This window comes from Meleagris gallopavo, chromosome 12 (assembly GCF_000146605.3).
Source record: "Meleagris gallopavo isolate NT-WF06-2002-E0010 breed Aviagen turkey brand Nicholas breeding stock chromosome 12, Turkey_5.1, whole genome shotgun sequence".
NCBI classification, from domain to species: Eukaryota; Metazoa; Chordata; class Aves; order Galliformes; family Phasianidae; genus Meleagris; species Meleagris gallopavo.
Window position 1 is genome coordinate 13,165,390 of NC_015022.2, and position 10,120 is coordinate 13,175,509.

At 42.1% G+C, this 10,120-nt stretch overlaps 1 protein-coding gene across 1 annotated transcript in view; it reads right to left on the reverse strand.

Annotated features, from left to right (window-relative positions):
* The window catches only part of AGBL1 (ATP/GTP binding protein like 1), a 300,344-nt gene extending 299,422 nt beyond the window's left edge, over nt 1-922 (reverse strand). Inside the window, exon 1 of the mRNA XM_010717492.3 lies at nt 861-922. The gene's annotated coding sequence lies outside the window, so the exon portion shown is untranslated. The remainder of the gene's footprint in view (nt 1-860) is intronic.
* Nucleotides 923-10,120: the final 9,198 nt, after the last annotated feature.

The window sequence follows — 10,120 nt, forward strand, 5'->3', positions numbered from 1 at the left end:
CTAGGCACCCTTCCAGCCCACAGCAACAAGTGGCCTAATTGTATGAATCAGGCAGGGCAAACCCAGCTCAGGTTCCAGTCTAACCACTGCCACCTGCAACTTGATCCCAGTGGAAAGAGGACCTTGGCCACACAGGACACTGACCACCACTGTGAGGACACCTCAGCCTGCCTTCAGGATCTAACAGCATAGATAACACTGTAGTGAGAGGCTTAAAGCCCTGGAGAGAGTGCTGACATAGCCATTGCTTAGGACTGCAGAAGTGCCTCATGCAATATATTCCCAAGGAACCAGCACTTTGTAGGGCTGTACGCTTCCAATTACATATCACTTGTAACTCGAGTTAATTAATGACTCCTTTTTATCACCTCCTTGGTATCATCTGGATAAACTGACTCTATCACTCTACAGTTCCCAAAATGTAAGTAAGGTAATGGGCTAAAGACGAGAACCCAGGGCTGGTTGCCAAAAGCTTCCAGGGCTTGTTCTGGGGGCACCTTAGTTCCTCACTAATACTTTTATCCCTCCTATAAATCTCTGTTTGCCTCAGGTTGGGACTGCTTGCTTTTTTTGGAACACCACTGTGGCAATTCCCCAAGCTGCAACCCCTGGCACAACCTTCAAACAGAAAGTGAAAGGCTCTCAGAATCAGTAAGAACCTGTGGCACAGATAGCAACACCTACAGGAACCTCAGGACATCTAGGTTCTTCACCTAGCTTTGCCTTTTGTTTTCAGGGTGTAATGCAATGGAAAGCACATCAATGGCAATAGAGCACCAAGGTCCCAGGCTGCAGCACTTGGGGATTTGCTCAAGTGCAGCAACCACAGGCACAGAAACAAGGGAAAAAAAGCTGCTTACCTTTAGGTGGCCTCAGGTACACATGGAGCTCCAGCAAAATATCTTTGCCTCCCCATGCCAACCCTTAAATGAGGGCTGGGGAGGGGTGAATCCTGGCTCCACCCCTTCTGGTCACTCAGCTGCATTGCATTGCATTGCATTGCATTGCATTGCATTGCATTGCATTGCATTGCATTGCATTGCATTGCATTGCATTGCATTGCATGCACCTGAGCTCCCCTGGCTTGGCCCTGATTTCCCACCAGGTGCTCAAGGCCACAATATTTCTGCTACACAGAGGAACACATTTCTGATTGTTATGCTTGTTTTCCATGAGCAGCTTGTAGACATCTTTGTAAAATATTTGATGGCTTTGTGGATGGTAAACACCTAGCAGCAATGGTTTCGTAGTGTCTGAGTGCATTAGTGCAGACATTAGACTTTTTCATCTCCCTCAGATCACGGCACTAAAATACCAATACAAAGAAAAGCATAGCCTCAGTTAACTGAGGAAAAAAACTGACTTCCTTATTGTACAGCAACTTCCTTTAGGCTTTTCTCCAGCTCTACCTCCATAACCTCCCTTTAATTATGCTTTATATGAGTTTCAAATTCCCTAGCTGTAGAGGTTGGCAGAGAACAAAGTGGAGCTGCTCTTCTGAGACAGCGCTTTTGCTTTTGCCAATCTGGCCACTGTAAGATGGATCTCAGAGAAAAAGAGGTAACGAGAAATGTAAGCAAACAGCAAGCTTGGCTCAACCTTTGCATCCTTCTTTGTAGCAGCAATATGCACCAGTACATCTGGAGTTAACAAAATGCACTCACTAGGGCTAGTCAGGGGTTGAAGAGGGACTATACTATCAGGAACAGCAAGAACAGAAGGGAGAAGAAAGGCAAGAGCTACCTGCAGCTAAATCCTGCTAATGCTGGGCACTTCTAAAGCTTTGTTTACAAGGAGCATGAGAAAAGCTGTGGATTAACATCAGCATTTGCAGAAGCTATGAGAACAGCACTGCTGTGAAAGCTGGGGGCTCCCAGCATCAAGGGAAGGCTTTCATCCTCTTACTGGTCTTGCAGGCAAGGTGCTTACAGACACTTGTGTAAGAGAGCAGAGCTAAGAGGTGTCTGGATGGAGAAGGAGCAGTCCCAAGGGAAAGCAGAAACTGTCTCCTTTTTGAAGAAAGGGTGAGCTGTGATCCCTGGAGCATTCGGCATCTTTGCTTCCCTGGTCATTCTGTATTACTGTTCCCAACACGGTAGGTACCAGAAGCTTTTCGAACAGTTACAGAAGGCAATTTGGTTGGTACTTCGCCAGAGGTTAGGTCCAAGATAAGTCAGACTGCAACATTAATTGAGCTGTACATTGGGGGACAGCAAAGACTCCTCTCAGGCATCTGATGAATCAACCAGCACGATCTCTGCCCCAAAAGAGTCCTCTCATCTGTGCACTGTTGAGAAAGCAATTTGTTCTTCCATTTGTCTTACTTCACTGAGGTAGTTCTGTGACTTACCTTCAGGTAATGGCACAAATGAAAAGTGGTGGGCAGGGTAAAGGAGGTCTGGAAGGATGTTTTAAGCACTTCAGCATGATTTCGGGCTTCCAACTAGATCCAGTGTTTGAGACATCAGTGTTCTTACACAAAGTGATCCATGGAGTTACCGTTCCTCACCAGGAGAGCATCTCCCCTCCATACTCATGAGACATTTGCAGTGGTCAAATGAAAACAAGACCAAACCCTGGGCTATTGATGAAGATAGTGCAAACCTCAAGACATTTGTTTTAAGGTCTTTTTTTCTGTAAGCCAGCAGGTAGCCATCCAGGAAGATCCAGGATTTCAGTTTCCAAGACATTTCTTCATTATTATATTTAATAAAAATATTTTAAATCCTCCCATCCAACAGGCTACCAAACTGTAAAGAACAGCTCAGATTGTGCAGCAAAACCTGGCTGTGGGGTGTGTGTGACCTGAACATCTCTTGCCTCATTCCAGTGATTTTCTTATTAACAGGAACTCACTAGAATGAAAAGAATTGCTAACAACTTTCTGATGACAAAATTCCCCCTTTGTATTAAATGCATTCAGCAAATGGGGAAAAGCAGTCATACAATACAAAATGTGTTAATATACCATAATCTACTCATATATTATAAAACTTGCTTATTGCTCTGGTGATTGATTTATTTTTAGTATGCAAGATGCTGAGCATCGTGTGCCTTACAACACTAGAGCACAGTTATTGTATTGATTTGATGTGACAGTAGCTCTGTGTTTAAGATGGTTTATGTTTTTTAATTTGCGATTAAATAAAAGGATGTCTACTCCCTTAGATGGCTGGCAGTTGTTTATACTCTGAAGTTGTTGATGAAGCAAACTTTTATTTGGCTTCATAAAACATACTTGTTTTGTCACTCCAAAGCACATTAGCTGGACTTCTCAGAGTGGTTTCTAGTCTAGCAAAAGATAAAACTAAACTCCAATCCATTTTAAAATAGGCTGGGTGACAACATCAATGTTGCAATGGGACTATAATGAAGTAAGCAAGCTGAGAATATTGTACTATTGATAAAAGTAATTGTGATAATATCTTATATTTCTGTAGCACCATTCATTCTGACGGATCCTAAGTGCTTTTGATACTCACTTGTTCCTTTGCTCATTCCTTTCCCTCCCTCCTTTCTGTTATGTATACACATATGTTTATAATATACATATATTTCATTTAAGCTTCCTCATCCTACACTGCTGCTACCCTCTCAGCTCTGCAGGAAGGAGAGATCTTGACAGCTTCTTAAAATCAGCTGCCGCACAACAGTTATAGAGCCACAGATGAGATTGCTCCATTGTCCATGACACTGAGAGGATAACCATCCTAAGGATGAACTCTATTGTCTCACACATAAGTGAGTACCTCTTTATGCTCATGCTGCTTGAGTCAGGGCAGAAAAATGGAAAGATAACATTTCCTCTCTGAAAATGTGCATTGCTACTTTATAGCTTTCAAGCCAATGAAGGAGCCACAGCTGTAAATATTTGCCACCATCTGCTTGTACAGTCTATCAGCCCTCATTGATTTGCTGCGTGCCAAGTCAAGGGGTTAAAACTAACTGGAGGACATTTAAAACCAGTGCATGTTTCAAATATAGATAAAACCCGGCCCAGCTGGCTTGAGCCCAGAGGTATAACCTCCAAATGATGCGATTACCATCTCTCCATTACCTTCTTCATTCCAAAGATTCCGCCTTGCGTGAATGTGGCATGTAGAAACCCCAAACATTTGGAGGGTCAAATGTTTCCAAATGTTGTATAAAATATCTCTCCAGCCTAGGATGGTCCTCCAAAAATTCCACAGATTCTGGGCTATCCATTCATCACGCTAAATTGAGTTCTTGTCTGTATTGTGCCATGTGAAACCTGTTGATTACTGCATGATGTACTATAGCTTATATGCACCAGAATTACTGTGTCACCTTGTGCTTGTTAAGATAGAAACTGAAAAAAAAAATCATCTGTAAGTATCAGGTCAGAGCCTGAAAGAGATTTGTTTTGACTGCAGTGGTGCCACTTTTACATGAATATTCCAGCAAGCAATTATAAATGGAATGTTACAGAGACAAATATTGAATTCTCCCCTCAAGGAGGCTATTAAACTAGTCATCATGTCACTGTTCGCCATTATTCAGTTCAGAGGTCTGTCTTAAGGAGCTGGATCCAACCAGTGTAGGAACTGATACGTGCCATGTGACCTCAACATCTAATCCAAACAACCAAAGTAATAAATTATGAATATCAAGTACCCCAAACACTGTTCATGGCTAATCATTTATAAGCAGTCTGCAGGTCAAAATGTGCCTTTCACTGACTGATCAATTTTTAGAGCAGAAGGGACAATTACATCATCCAGCTACTAAATAAAAGCAGCCAATATGTTTCAGCTTATCAGCTTGAAATACCGTGACATAGACTATCATCCTGATGCAGTGCATTGTTGAGACATTGGTGTACAGACCTCAAACAAATTTTAGAAGCAGCTCGAGGCACAAACACATCTGGCAAGTTATGTCACAAGTGGAATAAGAATAACACCCAGTTGGCTCCACAAAGGGATGGAGGTGGAGGAAAACTGAAAGTTCACACAGCAACATAAACTCTGCTTTTCAAAACATTACAGTTTATTTATATGTCAAATGTTTTGGAGTACAAAAAAAAAAAATTATTAGATGAAGTGTGGCCATGTTCCACACATAAGGAAGCACAGGGTCCAACCCCTCTGCCTACTTTCTTAACACACAGGAAGGTTTGGTAAATATTTGGTACATAGTTTATGGTATAATTCATTTTTTCTGTGAACCTGCTTCCTATTTAGCTGTAAAACACACAAGCTTGGGGGCTGAGCAAAGAAGGTCTCCAGAAGTTTGACTTCCAAACCATTTAAGAACAAATACAACAGTGAGGGAGTCTTCTTTACATTTCATTTCATCTCCATGGATCTTTGAGCTGTGGAGATACTTTTCATCAGATAAAAGAGCAAATGACCCCATCTAATAATTCAGATCCCTGTTCAGCATCATCCTGTAAGCTGCAGTATGCATACAACACCAAGTACGAACGTTCTCACCACTGCCTCAAATGGTGGCACCGACTTTCCTTTCCAGGGAAATCAGGTCATGCATACATCACTCCCTCTGTGCATTTTCTGCTCCTCAAAATACAGCCCTCATCATGGCCATTCTGGAGGTAAAAAGGGAGCAACCTCAATAAAACTGGGACTTCATTTTTAGCAGTGTTTAGTCTGTACTTCTAATGGGCAACAAGAACACCCGTGGTCATTATTATAAGCTGCTTTGTGACACAGGCCAGACTCAGATGCAGTGGTTCTAGAAACAAGAAATTCAGAAAGCATTTTAAATATCACCACCTCTCCTCACAAGAACTTTTGACTACAGGCACCATTTCTCCCAGCAAGGGCTTACATAGGCATAGTCCCTCACACACTGTATGTCCCAGATCCATCAGCCTGCTGTTCACACATTACTTATTTCAGTGCTGAAAGCTAGGCCCAAGGCTCAGAGCCTGCTGGGAACAAAGCCACACTGATATTGTTGTGTTTTGCTACTCAAAACAGCAGACTGCAACTCAGCATCAGTGCAATGTTACAATTGCACTGTGAGATGTAAGACCTCAAACAACAGGCACGGGAAGTCTTTCCAAACCCACAGACAAATTTCCAGAATGGCAAAGCTGTTCCTGTTCCACAGGGAAGAAAAAACAACAACAAATCCTTTTGAAAACTTCTGATGCTGTAACAAACCCAAGTCCCTGTCTGTTTCTATGACTTGTATCTCAGAGCTTGACTGTCGTACACTGCTTCAGCACATCTGCATCACTGACCCTAATAAAGCAGCTATGACTGTTTCCATGAATATTCTCACTTCTTTGCAAAAGATAAACTCTGCAAAAGTTATTTTTCCACTGTTTGGATCTCTCCAGATGGCCGTGATCCTTGAAGACAGAAGGGCATATTCTGTCCTTATGAAATTAAGAGCATCTCTTCACCCTCTGGTTTCAGCAGCCAAGTGTTGCTGGCTTTCTGTCCCTAAGGCTGAGTGATGCAGGACAAAACCCAGTGGAACATGCACATCTCACTTTTACTCCGTGAAATAAATAGGTGAGGATCTTGGCATTGACTTCAGTGAGAATTCTGCATGGAAGGAGAGGAGAAAATAGCGAGAAGCAGCCAAGTGGACAGGGAGACAAGAGCAGAAAGCACACTGATTGAATGCTGGTAATGTCAGCAGGTAACTGACTGCCTAGGCCTGTGCAAGACTGAACAGATTTCTTTGCTTTTCTTGTACTTATTTTGACACTGTTTGGCTCTACAGAATTAGCTATAAATCCTCTTTGTATCCTGAGAGATGACAAAACTCCTTTGTTCGTCCCTGCCTGAAGCCTCACTGCCAGCACAGACCCGGGAGTCTCTGATGGTAACCAAATGAAGATGTCTGGGTCCAGAGGGAAGAAGAGAACCAAAGAAGTGGAGTTGATTTTTCTGGCTGTGCTGCGCACTGGGAGTGCATCTCAAAACACATGGACTCGTCAGCGTGTGAACAGATTGCAGCCAGATTTTTGTGGCAGTTCCCTTGGGAGCAGAAGTTTCTATTTGCAAAGAGATCACAAAGGCTGGGAGTGATTTTAACACAAAAAGGAGAAATGTAAAAGCTTGAAACTCTTCCCATTGCAGTTCGGTATGTGTTTTGCCTCTAATTTTAAAGAAAGCAAGCTCAAACTTTAAAGGGTGGCTTGCAGTTAAAGAATAAAATGAACTCTGTGGTGAATCTTGACCTAATGCTCCTCTTTTCCCCTCATTCCAGAGCAGAGGGAGACATTTTTATGAAACTAAAAGGCATATAATTTAGAAGTGATGCGAAGAAAGCTGTTATTTTTTAGCACACTGCAGACACCCTGTGGAATTAGCTGTTGCAGCAGGTCAACGAGTCAAAGAGTTTGTAAGGATTTAAACAAACTGGGATAGTCTTACAATGACAGACAACCACCGGCAGCAGTACAACACCCAGCTGAAGGAGCAGGGAGAAAATCAGGCTGCCTTCTTCAGACCCAGCTTGTCAGCGAGTCTTGCCTGCAGAGAAGTCAAAGAAATGGCCACTAATGCAACAGCACAGGAGCAGCAGCTTCAGAGAAGGATGATGCAGTTATTACAAAGTGCTACTTAATCTCACCCACCGTGGCTGCTCTCCTCTTCCCCATCAGGATGCTGAAATAACTCCCGCTCTTGGCCTTGTGGGTTGACTAAGCTATTCAGAAGACAAAAATCTCATCTGTGGGAAATATTTTCACACACACGCACATACACAAAAGAATCAAGTTATACTTGGGAGGACAAAAGGAATTGTTTGCGCGCATCACATTAAGGCTGCCTCTACATTTTTCTTCAGAACAGAAGTGGGATTCTGAAGAAAATCTCCCAGTCATCAGTTCAGCACACATTGGCTCCATTTTGCAGAGCTGTTTTGCTGCTCATTAACTAGATTCCTTCTGGAGAAAATTAAACTAGAGTCTCCACCCCAAAAGTGCAGCAAATGTGCTCCAGACCTCAAGGCAGTCATAAGACATAATGACCAAGCTGATGTCTGGTCCTTTTGAACAGCTCTGAATCATATTTACAAAGGGGACATTTGTTGCATGGGACCAGACAGATCTAGCCTGAAATAAAATCCCCAGGCTTTATGCATCCACTGCTTCTACTTTTCCACTCCTATTAGACTGATTTTCTTGCTTGACATAGACATAATGAACAGGTTAAGGTTTAGTGCTACACCTACAGCTTTCCCCATCTAGTCAAAAAAAGAGAGATAGCCCTATAAAGAGGGATTTCTGGTATCCTAGGATAAATGACAAAGGTAAATAGAGGCAATTTCTGGACAGCAAATAGATGTCTATCTCCGTTGGGTATTGATGGAGCTAACATTATAGGGTTTTTTTTTTGCTTGTTAAACTTATGCAAGAAGCTTCCCAACTTGTCTCGTCCTTTTTTTGAGAGAAATCTCTCGACTCAGAGTTGATCCATAACAGCAACAAACATCTTACCAAAAAAACAGACGACTTACAACACATTCATGAGAGGCAACTCCTGATACAAACTACATAGGATAAGGGGAAAAAACACTAACCCTGTGCTTTTTCTCTTTGCCTGTTGAAAGAAAAAGCTGGAGTACGTACACAAGATAAATTTACTTACTAAGTGAAATATTTCTTGTGTCAGCTTGGTATATTTAGGCTTTCATTTTTGCATTCCTTCGGGTTATTTCGAAACTTTAAAGAGAAGACAAATGTTAGAAGTAAAAAGATCTTTTTTTAAGATCCAACCCCAAATAAATGTTAATCTTACATGTTTTTCTAGACTGAGGTGAAATCCATCATCTTTAATCCTTGGGGAACGTTGTCCTCTGATTTCTTCACTCAGCTTAGATTTTTTTTTTCCTTAACAGAATTTAAGCGTTCCTTGAAGCAGTTAAGGAATATTCTCATATTGGGTCAGAAGTTGCCATCCAGGAGGACCTTTACTGCTTCTGGTTTACTTCATTACTGGAAATATTGGCAATCCTGGTGGGAGTAGATGCAGCTTGGGGAAAGTGTTTGCATGTTTGTAAGCAAGGCACAGCTTTAATTGTTTCGGTAAATCAGTTGAAAAGGTGCCTAGTGGTTAGTCCACTTGCTGAAATGGTACTTTCTTCTGGTACATACGGACGAATATTGATGAAACAGATATTTCTTGGGGTGCCTTCTTTTTGCTTTTGCTTTTTTGGTTATATGGGTTTTTTGTTGTTGTTGATGGTGTTTTTTGTTTGTTTTTTTTTCCTACAAGACTGCAAAAGTTCAAAACCAAGCCATATGAAATATGAAAGCTTACAGAGTAGAGCAAGATGGAGCCAGTCCAGTCTAGGTTTGGAGCAGAACTGTGGGGAAAGGCTCATTTTCAGCAACCCAAGGTGTGCAGATCTAAGGCTCCAAACTCCACCTCTTTTCTAATGAGAAACAGTTTATATCTCTCTTCACACACAAAGGGAATATTGCCCAGCTTGACCTCCCTCCAGATTTAAGATTGGAAGAAGTAGGATATTCAGGAAGCAAATTCTCCAAACTGAAACGCTGCCAGAAAATTCCCCCACTGAGTGCAAAAATGAGACACAAAATCAGATTTCAACCAATTTAAAGTTAAAAAAAAAATAAAATAGACTATATCCTAGAATATCAGTGCAGCATTATAACCCTGATTCATTCTGGCAGCTTAATCAGGCTGCTCTCATTAGTTCTAGTGCAGCAATATAAAAATCCAAAAATTCTCTCCAAGGCAAAAAAGAGGTCAGTGGAGAAGAGCCAGCTCTGTGTGTGAAACACTCCTCTTTTGCACTGACTGGTCTATAAAGCCAGCACTGAGTGACAGATGGGGGCCACAATCTCCTACTCCTAAGCTGTCCCTTCTTGACATGGATGGGGGTGATCTTGTGTCCAACCCCTACCCATCCCATGGACAGTGCAGTCTCTGGCCATGCCTTTTCCAGCACTCTCACTCATGTGGTCATTTCCACAGAGCTCTAAAATTCCTCTCTCTCTACACTGTCAGACGGATGAAGCCACTGCTGCACTAGATCATGTCTGCATTGAATCACCACTTTTGTTTTCTCTGAGAGATTAAGCAGGTGTTTATTTCTCCCCTTCAAGTTTTTATGCTGCCACCAAGCCTGGTTTTCAGTCTTGAGTGTG